Source organism: Coregonus clupeaformis, chromosome 25 (genome assembly GCF_020615455.1).
Source record: "Coregonus clupeaformis isolate EN_2021a chromosome 25, ASM2061545v1, whole genome shotgun sequence".
In the NCBI taxonomy this organism is placed as follows: domain Eukaryota; kingdom Metazoa; phylum Chordata; class Actinopteri; order Salmoniformes; family Salmonidae; genus Coregonus; species Coregonus clupeaformis.
In genome coordinates, this window is record NC_059216.1 from 19,529,017 (window position 1) to 19,546,516 (window position 17,500).

The window sequence follows — 17,500 nt, forward strand, 5'->3', positions numbered from 1 at the left end:
TGGGCGAAAACAGCTCGTTGAAGAGGGGTCGAAGGAGAATGGCAAGAGTCGTGCTACCTGCCCCAATTCATAGTGCCAACTGTAAAGTTTGGTGGAGGAGGAATAATGGTCTGGGGCTGTTTATCATGGTTCGGCCTAGGCCCCTTAGTTCCAGTGAAGGGAAATCTTAACGCTACAGCATACACTGACATTCTAGACTATTCTGTTCGTCTGTTCATTTCGCGTTTCAGCATGACAATGCCCCCGTGCACAAAGCGAGGTCCATACAGAAATGGTTTGTCGAGATCGGTGTGGAAGAACTTGACTGGCCTGCACAGAGCCCTGACCTCAACCCCATCGAACACCTTTGGGATGAATTGGAACAGCGACTGCGAGCCAGGCCTAATCGCCCAACATCAGTGCCCTACCTCACTAATGCTCTTGTGGCTGAATGGAAGCAAGTCCCCGCAGCAATTTTCCAACATCTAGTGGAAAGCCTTCCCAGAAGAGAGGAGGCTGTTATAGCAGCAAAGGAGGGATCAACTCCATATTAATGCCCATGATTTTGGAGTGAGATGTTCGACGAGCAGGTGTCCACATTCTATCCTACCACGCAAAGGCACTATGGATGTATTTTCCCTGGTTGACACAGACATTCTCAGGAAAGTGATATCACAACTTAAGCCTTCTACCTGCCTTCTCGATCCTGTCCCCACCACCTTCTTCAAAACAGTTTTTAATTGGATATCTGAAGAAGTGCAAGCTATTGTTAATCACTCCCTGTTCACAGGCACTTTCCCCACTGCACTATAAACAGCTATGGTGAAACCCCCTTCTGAAGAAAAGTCATATAGTTTCTTCAACTGTTAGTTTTATGCCAATCTCCAACTTTCCATTCTTAAGCAAAATTCTGAAGAAATTGGTGTTCAAACAGCAAAATGATTTTTTTTATGTGGCAACTGTATTTTTGAAAAATGTGTGCCCAGCACAGAGACAGTCTTAGTTAAAGTGGTCAATGAACTTAAAGCCAACACAGAAACCAAACAGCTTTCTGTCCTTGTGCTCCTAAATGTAAGTGCTATATTCAAAATTGTTGACCATGATGTCCTTCTGGACAGACTGGAGAGGTGGTTGGCCAGTTCTACATTGGTTTGGGACCTATTTACCCAGTCAAGAGTTTTTTTGTCACCCTTGGTGAACATAACTCAGAGAAAATACATATCATATGTCGCCTTCCACAAGGTTTGATTTTGGGTCCGGTACTGTTCAGTTTATATATGTTGCCCCTTGGCAGCGTTATCAGAAAAGCACAGCATTGATTTTCACTGCTACGCAGACGACACACAACTTTACATTTCTGTGTCACCAGAGGATTTTAGCTCCACGGATGAATTATTAGACCGTATCAGTGATTTAAATACTTGGATGGCTCACAACTTCCTCCAGCTAAATCAAGACAACACCGAGGTACTTCCTTTTGGAGCCAAAGCACAGAGAGAGAATCTGGACGCACATTATAATTCACAGGCAATAAAGATGAAACACCAGCTAAAAAACCCAGGTGTTGTTTTAGATTCTGAACTCAATTGTGAATCACACATTAGGAATGTGACCAAAATAGCTTTTTACCACCTGAGGAACATTGACAAGGTGCAGCCGTTTCTCTCTCAGGCTGATACAGAGAGACTCATCCATGCTTTTATTACAAGCAGGCTTGACTACTGTAATGCTCTCCTGTCTGGTCTACCCAAGAAAGCCATTGGTCAACTGCAAAACATACAGAATGCTGCAGCACGGGTACTGACCGAGACCAGACGGAGAGCACACATTACACCGGTTATAGGGTCTCTGCACTGGCTGCCTGTGAGTTTTGGAATTAATTTAAAGATTGTTTTATTGGTTTTCAAATCAATCCACGATTGTGCACCTCAGTCCATGTCAGACATGCTTTTAAAGTTATGTACCCAGTAGGTCCCTCAGGTCCTCTGGCACTGGCCTTTTAACTACCCCAAAGCCCAGGACCAAGAGGCATGGAGAGGCAGCCTTTAGTTACTATGCCCCCAGCCTCTGGAATAGCCTGAGGGGGGCTGAAACTGGACCAAGAGGCATGGAGAGGCAGCCGTTAGTTACTATGCCCCCAGCCTCTGGAATAGCCTGCCAGAGAACCTGATGGGGGCTGAAACTGGACCAAGAGGCATGGAGAGGCAGCCTTTAGTTACTATGCCCCCAGCCTCTGGAATAGCCAGAGAACCTGAGGGGGGCTGAAACTGGACCAAGAGGCATGGAGAGGCAGCCGTTAGTTACTATGCCCCCAGCCTCTGGAATAGCCTGCCAGAGAACCTGAGGGGGCTGAAACTGGACCAAGAGGCATGGAGAGGCAGCCTTTAGTTACTATGCCCCCAGCCTCTGGAATAGCCTGCCAGAGAACCTGAGGGGGGCTGAAACTGGACCAAGAGGCATGGAGAGGCAGCCTTTAGTTACTATGCCCCCAGCCTCTGGAATAGCACCTGATGGGGGCTGAAACTGGACCAAGAGGCATGGAGAGGCAGCCTTTAGTTACTATGCCCCCAGCCTCTGGAATAGCCTGCCAGAGAACCTGAGGGGGGCTGAAACTGGACCAAGAGGCATGGAGAGGCAGCCTTTAGTTACTATGCCCCCAGCCTCTGGAATAGCCTGAGACCTGGGGGGGCTGAAACTGGACCAAGAGGCATGGAGAGGCAGCCTTTAGTTACTATGCCCCCAGCCTCTGGAATAGCCTGCCAGAGAACCTGAGGGGGGCTGAAACTGGACCAAGAGGCATGGAGAGGCAGCCTTTAGTTACTATGCCCCCAGCCTCTGGAATAGCCTGAGAACCTGATGGGGGCTGAAACTGGACCAAGAGGCATGGAGAGGCAGCCGTTAGTTACTATGCCCCCAGCCTCTGGAATAGCCTGCCAGAGAACCTGAGGGGGGCTGAAACTGGACATATTTAAAATAGATCTTAAAACATATTTTTAGCTTTGCTTTTCCTCAGGAGGCTTTTTAGTCGTTCAGTTTGTCATTATTTTGTTTTGATCTTGTGTTTGTAGTAAATATTTCAGATTTTATTTTCATTGTTTTTTTAAACGTTTTTTTCCTGTAAAGCACATTGCGTTGCATTCCATGTCAGAAATGTGCTGTATAAATAAAGCTTGATTTGATTGAACAGCTACAAAAAAAAGTGAAGTTAACATAACATAAGTTAACATAAGTGGGTGCGTCACAATATCTATCAATTTAACCATATTTTGCAGTAAAATATTTTGATGGGAGACCTTAGCGATATGGGAAAAACATGGTTGTGCTTTGTTCTACCTCAAGAACTAAAGCCCTTTTTGAGGATTGGACACAAGCCTATAGTCAGAGGGTCTCTGGTCTCCGATTTCTGGCACTGCCTCAAAGGGCCACAGGACTATGTATGAAAAACATGGTTCCTAATTGTTATTCACTTAGGAGGGTCTCTCATACAGCGCAGAGCTTCCACTAGGGCTGGGAATTGCCAGGGAAAATCACAATACGATATTAAGGTGCCTGTACGATTCAATACTGTGATTTTTATTGCGATTCGATGTTCCAAACATATACGATATTATCACGATACTTAGGTGCTGATACGATAGGTATTGCGATTCTATATGTATTTGCGATTCGATACTGTGATTTGATGTTCCAAACATATTGCTCACTATGTCTGCTGTAGAGAGATGACAGAGAGCGTGAGAAAATGAGTTTTGATCAAGTCAAGGAAACAAAGTGCTGAAAACATGTTGTCTTAACTATTAAAAAAAAAAAGAAGATGGAGAACAAGCTATAGGATGAAAAATATCCGTAGCTTTGGTACAGCCAACTAGCGCAAAAAATAATATTGTGATATAGTCAAAACGATACGGTATATCGTCAAGAAAAATAATATTGTGATATAGTCAAAACGATACGGTATATCGTCAAGAAAAATAATATTGTGATATAGTCAAAACGATACGGTATATCGTCAAGAAAAATAATATTGTGATATAGTCAAAACGATACGGTATATCGTCAAAAATAATATCCCGACATGTAACTATCGATTCCCACCCCCCCCACCCCCCCTCCACTATCTTACACCATACCCTAATCCATTTGGCACCATTAGGTGAGGACAGAACAGGAATGATGATGCCCTACACTCAAGTGTACACATAGAGGAATGAACACTACGGGCAAAGATTTACATTAGACTTGTGTTTCTAGTGCTTGTAATGCATATTGATATTCATTCATGTGCTAGATAACTATTGGATCCTACAGCCTCTTGATTGAGTTAATGTTACGAGATTCCTAGGCTTCAAGGCCCATGACGTGCTCTCTCCAACAGTGAAAATAAAATAGTTGTATTTGCACACAGAAACATCAAACAATCGGAATAAATTCATGTAATACTACATTTTGATTTAAAGCACCTTTCAAAAAACCCAATGACCCTGCTGTAAAGAGAGAAAAAAAAAGCAAGGATAAATTCATTATAAAGTGCGAGTTCCTCTGTAGTTTTTCGCCTGTGAGTTCCTAAATGGACACTGATTCTGTTGTCGCTGCTGTGAACTCTACAGCTGTGACCAACAACAACAGTGGCCAAGAGCTGTGCTGCTGCTACGGTAACAACAGGATATTACATCATCGGAGCGCAGTCTCCGTGTTCTATAATGACCTCACACACGGAGATAGCAGAGCAGAGGACAGGACATGTGAGCTCAGTTCACACGTCGGAACAAACGTAGTCATTTCACTGAATAATCTTTTTACATCTAATGAGATTGCCCATTGTCAGTGAGTTCAATTTAGTTTATTGACAATTTATTTTTATTTTTACGATAGCAAAGCACATTCATAAACTAGAAGGGGTCATTTTCCTGAAGAAAAATGTTGACTTGTCCAAAAGTATTTTTATGGTAGTCGAAAAAGACTATGGCTTTGTGTCTATCTACCTAATAATTATATTATAGTAGTTCTATCTATCTACCTAATAATACTAATGATGTTATAATAGTAGTATGTATCTAATAATATTATAATAAGCTGAACAAAAATATAAACGCAACATGCAACAATTTCAACGATTTTACTGAGTTACAGTTCATATAAGGAAATCAGTCAATTGAAATAAATTCATTAGGCCCTAATCTATGGATTTCACATGTCTTTATTACGGACAGAAATACTCCTCAGTTTCATCAGCTGTCCGGGTGGCTGGTCTCAGACGATCCCGCTGGTGAAGAAGCCGAATGTGGAGGTCCTGGGCTGGCGTGGTTACACGTGGTCTGCGGTTGTGAGGCCGGTTGGACGTACTGCCAAATTCTCTAAGATGACATTGGAGGCGGCTTATGGTAGAGAAATGAACATTCAATTCTCTGGCAACAGCTCTGGTGGACATTCCTGCAGTCAGCATGCCAATTGAACGCTCCCGCAAAACTTTACATCTGTTGCATTGTGTCACGTGACAAAACCGCACATTTTAGAGAGGCCATTTATTATTATTATTATTGTCAGTTAAGAACAAATTCTTATTTACAATGACGGCCTGCCAAAAGGCCTGCGGGGCTGGGATTAAAAATATAGGACAAAACACACGTCACGACAAGAGAGACACCACAACACTACATAAAGAGAGACGCCACAACACTACATAAAGAGAGACACCACAACACTACATAAAGAGAGACGCCACAACACTACATAAAGAGAGACACCACAACACTACATAATGAGAGACACCACAACACTACATAAAGAGAGACCTAAGACAACAACATAGCATGGCAGCAACACATGACAACACAGCATGGTAGCAACACCACATGACATCAGCATGGTAGCAACACCACATGGCAGCAGCACAACATTGGGCAAACATTGGGCACAGACAACAGCACAAAGGGCAAGACGGTAGAGACAACAATACATAAAAGCGTCTGCTAAATGGCATATTATTATTATTATTATTATTACATCAAGCCAAGCAGCCACAACTGTCAGTAAGAGTGTCCATGATTGAGTCTTTGAATGAAGAGATGAAGATAAAATGGTCCAGTTTGAGAGTTTTCTTTGCAGCTCGTTCCAGTTGCTAGCTGCAGCGAACTGAAAAGAGGAGCGACTCAGGGATGTTTGTGCTTTGGGGACCTTTAACAGAATGTGACTGGCAGAGAACGGCTGTTGTATGTGGAGGATGAGGGCTGCAGTAGGTATCTCAGATAGGGGGGAGTGAGGCCTAATTGTCCCCAGTACAAGGTCCACCTGTGTAATGATCATGCTGTTTTAATCAGCTTTTTGATATGCCACACCTGTCAGGTGGATGGATTATCTTGGCTAAGGAGACATGCTCACTAACGGATTTAAAACATTTGTGCACATCTTTATGTGCTTATAGAACATTTCTGGGATCTTTTATTTCAGCTCATGAAACATGGGACCAACACTTTACATGTTGCGTTTATATTTTTGTTCAGTATAGTTAGTTGTATCTATCTACCCAATAATATTATTATAATAGTTAGATCCTACTAACTATTATAATATTATTATTAAGAGGTAGATATATCCTACTATCTACCTAATAAAAAATATTATAATAGTTAATAGTATCTATCTACCTAATAATATTATTATAATAGTTAGTAGTATCTACAGTGAGGAGAACAAGTATTTGATACACTGCCGATTTTGCAGGTTTTCCTACTTACAAAGCATGTAGAGGTCTGTAATTTTTATCATAGGTACACTTCAACTGTGAGAGACAGAATCTAAAACAAAAATCCAGAAAATCACATTGTATGATTTTTAAGTAATTCATTTGCATTTTATTGCATGACATAAGTATTTGATCACCTACCAACCAGTAAGAATTCCGGCTCTCACAGACCTGTTAGTTTTTCTTTAAGAAGCCCTCCTGTTCTCCACTCATTACCTGTATTAACTGCACCTGTTTGAACTCGTTACCTGTATAAAAGACACCTGTCCACACACTCAATCAAACAGACTCCAACCTCTCCACAATGGCCAAGACCAGAGAGCTGTGTAAGGACATCAGGGATAAAATTGTAGACCTGTACAAGGCTGGGATGGGCTACAGGACAATGGACAAGCAGCTTGGTGAGAAGGCAACAACTGTTGGCGCAATTATTAGAAAATGGAAGAAGTTCAAGATGACGGTCAATCACCCTCGGTCTGGGGCTCCATGCAAGATCTCACCTCGTGGGGCATCAATGATCATGAGGAAGGTGAGGGATCAGCCCAGAACTACACGGCAGGACCTGGTCAATGACCTGAAGAGAGCTGCGACCACAGTCTCAAAGAAAACCATTAGTAACACACTACGCCGTCATGGATTAAAATCCTGCAGCGCACGCAAAGGTCCCCCCTGCTCAAGCCAGCGCATGTCCAGGCCCGTCTGAAGTTTGCCAATGACCATCTGGATGATCCAGAGGAGGAATGGGAGAAGGTCATGTGGTCTGATGAGACAAAAATAGAGCTTTTTGGTCTAAACTCCACTCGCCGTGTTTGGAGGAAGAAGAAGGATGAGTACAACCACAAGAACACCATCCCAACCGTGAAGCATGGAGGTGGAAACATCATTCTTTGGGGAGGCTTTTCAGCAAAGGGGACATGACAACTGCACCGTATTGAGGGGAGGATGGATGGGGCCATGTATCGCAAGATCTTGGCCAACAACCTCCTCCCCTCAGTAAGAGCATTGAAGATGGGTCGTGGCTGGGTCTTCCAGCATGACAACGACCCGAAACACACAGCCAGGGCAACTAAGGAGTGGCTCCGTAAGAAGCATCTCAAGGTCCTGGAGTGGCCTAGCCAGTCTCCAGACCTGAACCCAATAGAAAATCTTTGGAGGGGAGCTGAAAGTCCGTATTGCCCAGCGACAGCCCCGAAACCTGAAGGATCTGGAGAAGGTCTGTATGGAGGAGTGGGCCAAAATCCCTGCTGCAGTGTGTGCAAACCTGGTCAAGACCTACAGGAAACGTATGATCTCTGTAATTGCAAACAAAGGTTTCTGTACCAAATATTAAGTTCTGCTTTTCTGATGTATCAAATACTTATGTCATGCAATAAAATGCAAATTAGTTACTTTAAAATCATACAATGTGATTTTCTGGATTTTTGTTTTAGATTCCGTCTCTCACAGTTGAAGTGTACCTATGATAAAAATGACAGACCTCTACATGCTTTGTAAGTAGGAAAACCTGCAAAATCGTCAGTGTATCAAATACTTGTTCTCCCCACTGTATCTAACCAATAATGATAGTATAATATTGAGTAGTATCTATCTAAATAATAATAATAATACTTCTACCCAAACCTGAGCTGAACCCTTTAAGGAATCATCAGACAGTGACTCTGAGGCCGTTCTGCTCCCCAATTGGGCTGTTCTGTTACCCATGGGGCCGTTCTGTTACCCATGGGGCCCTTCTGTTACCCATGGGGCCGTTCTGTTACCCATGGGGCCCTTCTGTTACCCATGGGGCCCTTCTGTTACCCATGGGCCCTTCTGTTACCCATGGGGCCCTTCTGTTACCCATGGGCCCTTCTGCTCCCCAATTGGGCTGTTCTGTTACCCATGGGCCCTTCTGTTAACCATGGGGCCCTTCTGTTACCCATGGGCCCTTCTGTTACCCATGGGGCCGTTCTGTTACCCATGGGGCCCTTCTGTTACCCATGGGGCCCTTCTGTTACCCATGGGCCCTTCTGCTCCCCAATTGGGCTGTTCTGTTACCCATGGGCCCTTCTGTTACCCATGGGCCCTTCTGTTACCCATGGGCCCTTCTGTTACCCATGGGGCCCTTCTGTTACCCATGGGGCCCTTCTGTTACCCATGGGGCCCTTCTGTTACCCATGGGGCCTTCTGTTAACCATGGGGCCCTTCTGTTACCCATGGGCCCTTCTGTTAACCATGGGGCCCTTCTGTTACCCATGGGGCCCTTCTGTTAACCATGGGGCCCTTCTGTTACCCATGGGGCCTTCTGTTACCCATGGGCCCTTCTGTTAACCATGGGGCCTTTCTGTTAACCCTGGGCCCTTCTGTTACCCATGGGCCCTTCTGTTACCCATCGGCCCTTCTGTTACCCATGGGCCCTTCTGTTACCCATGGGCCCTTCTGTTACCCATGGGGCCCTTCTGTTTTCTGTTACCCATGGGCCCTTCTGTTACCCATGGGGCCATGGCACCCCTTCTCCTCTGATGGCCCCCCAGAGGCAAGGAGTCTCAGAGCAGCGAGAGGGACTGTTAACCACTAGTTACCTCATGTCTTACTACTGTTTATCCAGTATTGTTTCTCTGCATGTTGGCAGACGTGTAAAAGTAGCTTGTTCTCACTGCTGTGTTGACCGTGTTGTCTGGTGAATACAGCAGCAGAGTGATAACACAGGGTACTCATCATCTTCCTGTAGAAACTGTGTTGTCTGGTGAATACAGCAGCAGAGTGATAACACAGGGTACTCATCATCTTCCTGTAGAAACTGTGTTGTCTGGTGAATACAGCAGCAGAGTGATACACGGGGTACTCATCTTCTTCCTGTAGAAACTGGAGGAGGAGAAGGGAAAGAAAGAGCAGGAACGCCAGGAGATCGACAAGGACAGGAGGGAGAGGGACAAGGAGAGGGAGAGAGAGAGGGAGCGCCGGGACCGCGAGAGGGAGAAGGAGAGAGAGAAGGAGCTGGAAAGAAACGACAACAACAAGGAGAGAGAGCGGGACAGAGACCGGGACCGGATCGATCGGGACCGTGACCGGACGAAGGAGAGAGAAAGGGAGAGGGGAGAGAGGGAACGAGGAGAGAGGGAACGAGGAGAGAGGGAACGAGGAGAGCGGGAACGAGGAGAGCGGGAACGCGTGAAGGAGCGGAGTCGAGAAGTCAGCAAAGACCGCAGTAGATCCAGGTTGGTATGAGGTTAACACTGAAACAGCCTGATCCAGGTTGGTATGAGGTTAACACTGAAACAGCCTGATCCAGGTTGGTATGAGGTTAACACTGAAACAGCCTGATCCAGGTTGGTATGAGGTTAACTCTGAAACAGCCTGATCCAGGTTGGTATGAGGTTAACACTGAAACAGCCTGATCCAGGTTGGTATGAGGTTAACTCTGAAACAGCCTGATCCAGGTTGGTATGAGGTTAACTCTGAAACAGCCTGATCCAGGTTGGTATGAGGTTAACACTGAAACAGCCTGATCCAGGTTGGTATGAGGTTAACACTGAAACAGCCTGATCCAGGTTGGTATGAGGTTAACTCTGAAACAGCCTGATCCAGGTTGGTATGAGGTTAACACTGAAACAGCCTGATCCAGGTTGGTATGAGGTTAACACTGAAACAGCCTGAACCCAGATCCAGGTTGGTATGAGGTTAACACTGAAACAGCCTGATCCCAGATCCAGGTTGGTATGAGGTTAACACTGAAACAGCCTGAACCCAGATCCAGGTTGGTATGAGGTTAACACTGAAACAGCCTGAACCCAGATCCAGGTTGGTATGAGGTTAACACTGAAACAGCCTGAACCCAGATCCAGGTTGGTATGAGGTTAACACTGAAACAGCCTGAACCCAGATCCAGGTTGGTATGAGGTTAACACTGAAACAGCCTGAACCCAGATCCAGGTTGGTATGGGGTTAACACTGAAACAGCCTGATCCAGGTTGGTATGAGGTTAACTCTGAAACAGCCTGAACCCAGATCCAGGTTGGTATGAGGTTAACTCTGAAACAGCCTGAACCCAGATCCAGGTTGGTATGAGGTTAACACTGAAACAGCCTGAACCCAGATCCAGGTTGGTATGAGGTTAACACTGAAACAGCCTGAACCCAGATCCAGGTTGGTATGAGGTTAACACTGAAACAGCCTGAACCCAGATCCAGGTTGGTATGAGGTTAACACTGAAACAGCCTGAACCCAGATCCAGGTTGGTATGAGGTTAACACTGAAACAGCCTGAACCCAGATCCAGGTTGGTATGAGGTTAACACTGAAACAGCCTGATCCCAGATCCAGGTTGGTATGAGGTTAACACTGAAACAGCCTGATCCCAGATCCAGGTTGGTATGAGGTTAACACTGAAACAGCCTGAACCCCAGATCCAGGTTGGTATGAGGTTAACACTGAAACAGCCTGATCCCAGATCCAGGTTGGTATGAGGTTAACACTGAAACAGCCTGATCCCAGATCCAGGTTGGTATGAGGTTAACACTGAAACAGCCTGAACCCAGATCCAGGTTGGTATGAGGTTAACACTGAAACAGCCTGAACCCAGATCCAGGTTGGTATGAGGTTAACACTGAAACAGCCTGATCCCAGATCCAGGTTGGTATGAGGTTAACACTGAAACAGCCTGAACCCAGATCCAGGTTGGTATGAGGTTAACACTGAAACAGCCTGAACCCAGATCCAGGTTGGTATGAGGTTAACACTGAAACAGCCTGATCCCAGATCCAGGTTGGTATGAGGTTAACACTGAAACAGCCTGAACCCAGATCCAGGTTGGTATGAGGTTAACACTGAAACAGCCTGAACCCAGATCCAGGTTGGTATGAGGTTAACACTGAAACAGCCTGAACCCAGATCCAGGTTGGTATGAGGTTAACACTGAAACAGCCTGATCCCAGATCCAGGTTGGTATGAGGTTAACACTGAAACAGCCTGAACCCAGATCCAGGTTGGTATGAGGTTAACACTGAAACAGCCTGAACCCAGATCCAGGTTGGTATGAGGTTAACACTGAAACAGCCTGAACCCAGATCCAGGTTGGTATGAGGTTAACACTGAAACAGCCTGAACCCAGATCCAGGTTGGTATGAGGTTAACACTGAAACAGCCTGAACCCAGATCCAGGTTGGTATAGAGGTTAACACTGAAACAGCCTGAACCCAGATCCAGGTTGGTATGAGGTTAACACTGAAACAGCCTGATCCCAGATCCAGGTTGGTATGAGGTTAACACTGAAACAGCCTGAACCCAGATCCAGGTTGGTATGAGGTTAACACTGAAACAGCCTGAACCCAGATCCAGGTTGGTATGAGGTTAACACTGAAACAGCCTGAACCCAGATCCAGGTTGGTATGAGGTTAACACTGAAACAGCCTGATCCCAGATCCAGGTTGGTATGAGGTTAACACTGAAACAGCCTGAACCCAGATCCAGGTTGGTATGAGGTTAACACTGAAACAGCCTGAACCCAGATCCAGGTTGGTATGAGGTTAACACTGAAACAGCCTGAACCCAGATCCAGGTTGGTATGAGGTTAACACTGAAACAGCCTGATCCTAGATCCAGGTTGGTATGAGGTTAACTCTGAAACAGCCTGATCCCAGATCCAGGTTGGTATGAGGTTAACACTAAAACAGCCTGATCCCAGATCCAGGTTGGTATGAGGTTAACACTGAAACAGCCTGATCCCAGATCCAGGTTGGTATGAGGTTAACACTGAAACAGCCTGAACCCAGATCCAGATTGGTATGAGGTTAACACTGAAACAGCCTGATCCCAGATCCAGGTTGGTATGAGGTTAACACTGAAACAGCCTGAACCCAGATCCAGGTTGGTATGAGGTTAACACTGAAACAGCCTGAACCCAGATCCAGGTTGGTATGAGGTTAACACTGAAACAGCCTGAACCCAGATCCAGGTTGGTATGAGGTTAACACTGAAACAGCCTGAACCCAGATCAAGGTTGGTATGAGGTTAACACTGAAACAGCCTGAACCCAGATCCAGGTTGGTATGAGGTTAACACTGAAACAGCCTGAACCCAGATCCAGGTTGGTATGAGGTTAACACTGAAACAGCCTGAACCCAGATCCAGGTTGGTATGAGGTTAACACTGAAACAGCCTGAACCCAGATCCAGGTTCCAGGCTGAATACAGACATCTGGTCAGCTGTAGAAGTGGTGAGTGTTTTGAAGTCACGTCTCTCTGTGTGTCTCTTCCTGTAGAGAACGGAGCCGTGATGAGAAACAGCACGACCGTGAGGAGGACCAGGAGGAGGCTTACGAACGCAGGAAACAGGAGAGGAAGATGAGGGACAAGGAGGCTGCCTACCAGGAAGTGAGTTAGACACGTCGTCCCACGTTGACGAGGCTTGGGCCGAATTTATACCCTACGCAAGAACGCCACGCCGTTAAGTTGCAGAAATACACTGTAATATTGCCTTGCTAACTGCTTCCTGCTAATTATGCTTTTCCCGCTGCAATATGCTGTCGTAGCGCGGAACGGCGCGGAACACAGCCAGTCTGAACTCTTTCTGATGTCTCGTTCCCTCAGGCATAAGGCACTTAGGGGTTACGTCTCAAATGGCACCCTATTCCCTATATAGTGCACTACTTTAGACCAGAGCGCTATGGGCCCTGGTGCACTGTATAGGGAATATGGTGCCGTTTGGGATAGAACCACTGTGTTCATACTGGCTCTGCCTTGAGAGAACTCAGTACAAGACCTGTCTATGTATATATGCAAATTACAGTTTGTTTGGATTCCTGGATGTTGATTGGTTGAAACAGCATTCCAGCTGTGTGTATATCAGATGTTGTTGCTCCATTTCTTTCAGCGTCTGAAGAACTGGGAGATCAGAGAGAGGAAGAAGGCTCGGGACTACGACAAAGAGAACCAGAGAGAGCAGGAGAGACGCCATGAGATGGTCATAAAGATGAATACATGCTCTCTGATTCTATATATGCCTTCTATAAGAATACATGCTCTCTGATTCTATATATGCCTTCTATAAGAATACATGCTCTCTGATTCTATATATGCCTTCTATAAGAATACATGCTCTCTGATTCTATATATGCCTTCTATAAGAATACATGCTCTCTGATTCTATATATGCCTTCTATAAGAATACATGCTCTCTGATTCTATATATGCCTTCTATAAGAATACATGCTCTCTGATTCTATATATGCCTTCTATAAGAATACATGCTCTCTGATTCTGTGAATCTGTACTGCCACATACAAGGAGTATGTAATCAGTTGACTTGTCCTGGCCTCTGATTCTGTCTAAATCTGTGATGTGTGGATACATTGAGTTAGTATGTAATCCTGAGTTCTTCCTCCAGACAAAAGAAGGCAAGCGTCTGAAAGAGTTCCTGGAGGATTATGACGACGACAGAGATGACTCAAAATACTACAGGTGAGATGACACCGTTTACACAGAGAGATGACTCAAAATACTACAGGTGAGATGACACCGTTTACACAGAGAGATAGCTTACTCTCTCTCTGTCTCTCTCTCTCTCGCTCTGTCTCTGTCTCTCTCTGTCTCTCTGTCTCTCTGTCTCTCTCTCTCTCTCTCTGTTTCTCTGTCTGTCTCTCTCTCTCCAGGGGTAGTGCGTTACAGAAGCGTCTGAGAGACCGTGAGAAGGAGACAGATCTGGATGAGAGAGACAGGAAGAGGGAGAAGGAGGAGCATGATCAGATCAGACAGAGACTGTTAGCTGAGGGACACCCAGACCCTGAGGCCGAGCTGCAGAGGGTATGTCTGGCTGTCTGTCTGGCTGTTGTGGAACAGGAGCTACAGAGGGTATGGCTGGCTGGCTGGCTGGCTGGCTGGCTGGCTGGCTGGCTGGCTGTCTGGCAGGCTGGTTGTTGTGGAGCTCTCCTATGACCAAGGTCGTGTTCAGAAGGGCACATCGTAACAATATGTTTTGCAAGGAAAACCCAACCCTCCTGTCTGTCTTGTGTACCACCTGTCTGTCTTGTGTACTTCCTGTCTGTCTTGTGTACTTCCTGTCTGTCTTGTGTACCTCCTGTCTGTCTTGTGTACTTCCTGTCTCGTGTACCACCTGTCTGTCTTGTGTACTTCCTGTCTGTCTTGTGTACCTCCTGTCTGTCTTGTGTACCTCCTGTCTGTCTTGTGTACTTCCTGTCTGTCTTGTGTACCTCCTGTCTGTCTTGTGTACCTCCTGTCTGTCTTGTGTACTTCCTGTCTGTCTTGTGTACCTCCTGTCTGTCTTGTGTACTTCCTGTCTGTCTTGTGTACTTCCTGTCTGTCTTGTGTACCTCCTGTCTGTCTTGTGTACTTCCTGTCTGTCTTGTGTACCTCCTGTCTGTCTTGTGTACTTCCTGTCTCGTGTACCTCCTGTCTGTCTTGTGTACCTCCTGTCTGTCTTGTGTACCACCTGTCTGTCTTGTGTACTTCCTGTCTGTCTTGTGTACTTCCTGTCTCGTGTACCACCTGTCTGTCTCGTGTACCTCCTGTCTGTCTTGTGTACCACCTGTCTGTCTTGTGTACTTCCTGTCTGTCTTGTGCACTTCCTGTCTGTCTTGTGTACCTCCTGTGTGTCTTGTGTACTTCCTGTTTGTCTTGTGTACTTCCTGTCTGTCTTGTGTACCTCCTGTACTACAGATTAAAATCTGCCAGCTGGTTAACTCTGGCACAGTAACAGAAATGAGAAATGTTGATCAGTGTGCGTTGTTCCTGTCATTACATTTAGTTTGTTTTTTCTTTATTTTCATTTGTAAAGTGTGTTGAGACTTTAAATAAATTGTCATTTGATTTGAAACCAAGATGGAGGAGGAGGCAGAGCGGAGGCGGCAGCCCCCAGTGAAGCCAGAGCCAGAGGAGGAGGTGCAGCAGGAGAAACCACACAGGGAGAGGGAGCACCGGGAGAGGGAGCACCACAGGGACAGGAGAGGAGGAGGAGGTGGAGGAGGTGCAGACAGGCCTCCTCCCGAGCACCCTCAGTCCCAATCAGACGATGACGTGGAGGATGGAGAGGAGCTTGACGATCGTGATGGGGAGGACTCGTCAGATGCCAGGACACACCCACACCTCAAGCCCACGCTGCGGCCAATCACGTCGGCCCCCTCGGTGTCGTCGGGCAGCGTCGGCGCCACGCCCAACTCCCCTGGCAACGAGTCTCCATGTGGCATCATCATCCCTCATGAGAACTCTCCAGAAGCCCAGCCCACAGATGAACACCGGCCCAAGATAGGCCTCAGCCTCAAACTGGGTGAGTTAGGACTACTCTGACTGGGTGAGTTAGGACTACTTTGACTGGGTGAGTTAGGACTACTCTGACTGGGTGAGTTAGGACTACTCTGACTGGGTGAGTTAGGACTACTCTGACTGGGTGAGTTAGGACTACTGGGTGAGTTAGAACTACTCTGACTGGGTGAGTTAGGACTACTCTGACTGGGTGAGTTAGGACTACTGGGTGAGTTAGAACTACTCTGACTGGGTGAGTTAGGACTACTGGGTGAGTTAGAACTACTCTGACTGGGTGAGTTAGGACTACTCTGACTGGGTGAGTTAGGACTACTCTGACTGGGTGAGTTAGAACTACTCTGACTGGGTGAGTTAGGACTACTCTGACTGGGTGAGTTAGGACTACTCTGACTGGGTGAGTTAGGACTACTGGGTGAGTTAGGACTACTGGGTGAGTTAGGACTACTCTGACTGGGTGAGTTAGGACTACTCTGACTGGGTGAGTTAGGACTACTCTGACTGGGTGAGTTAGGACTACTCTGACTGGGTGAGTTAGGACTACTCTGACTGGGCGAGTTAGGACTACTCTGACTGGGCGAGTTAGGACTACTCTGACTGGGTGAGTTAGGACTACTGGGTGAGTTAGAACTACTCTGACTGGGTGAGTTAGGACTACTCTGACTGGGTGAGTTAGGACTACTCTGACTGGGTGAGTTAGAACTACTCTGACTGGGTGAGTTAGGACTACTCTGACTGGGTGAGTTAGGACTACTCTGACTGGGTGAGTTAGGACTACTGGGTGAGTTAGGACTACTGGGTGAGTTAGGACTACTCTGACTGGGTGAGTTAGGACTACTCTGACTGGGTGAGTTAGGACTACTCTGACTGGGTGAGTTAGGACTACTCTGACTGGGTGAGTTAGGACTACTCTGACTGGGCGAGTTAGGACTACTCTGACTGGGCGAGTTAGGACTACTCTGACTGGGTGAGTTAGGACTACTCTGACTGGGTGAGTTAGGACTACTCTGACTGGGTGAGTTAGGACTACTCTGACTGGGTGAGTTAGGACTACTGGGTGAGTTAGAACTACTCTGACTGGGCGAGTTAGGACTACTCTGACTGGGTGAGTTAGGACTACTCTGACTGGGTGAGTTAGGACTACTCTGACTGGGTGAGTTAGGACTACTCTGACTGGGTGAGTTAGGACTACTGGGTGAGTTAGAACTACTCTGACTGGGCGAGTTAGGACTACTCTGACTGGGTGAGTTAGGACTACTCTGACTGGGTGAGTTAGGACTACTCTGACTGGGTGAGTTAGGACTACTCTGACTGGGTGAGTTAGGACTACTCTGACTGGGTGAGTTAGGACTACTCTGACTGGGTGAGTTAGAACTACTCTGACTGGGTGAGTTAGGACTACTGGGTGAGTTAGGACTACTCTGACTGGGTGAGTTAGGACTACTCTGACTGGGTGAGTTAGGACTACTCTGACTGGGTGAGTTAGGACTACTCTGACTGGGTGAGTTAGGACTACTCTGACTGGGCGAGTT

The 17,500-nt window shown here is 46.4% G+C and overlaps 1 pseudogene; it reads left to right on the top strand.

Moving 5' to 3' along the window:
* LOC121539113 overlaps positions 1-17,500 on the top strand; it is a 47,208-nt pseudogene that overhangs the window by 23,752 nt on the left and 5,956 nt on the right.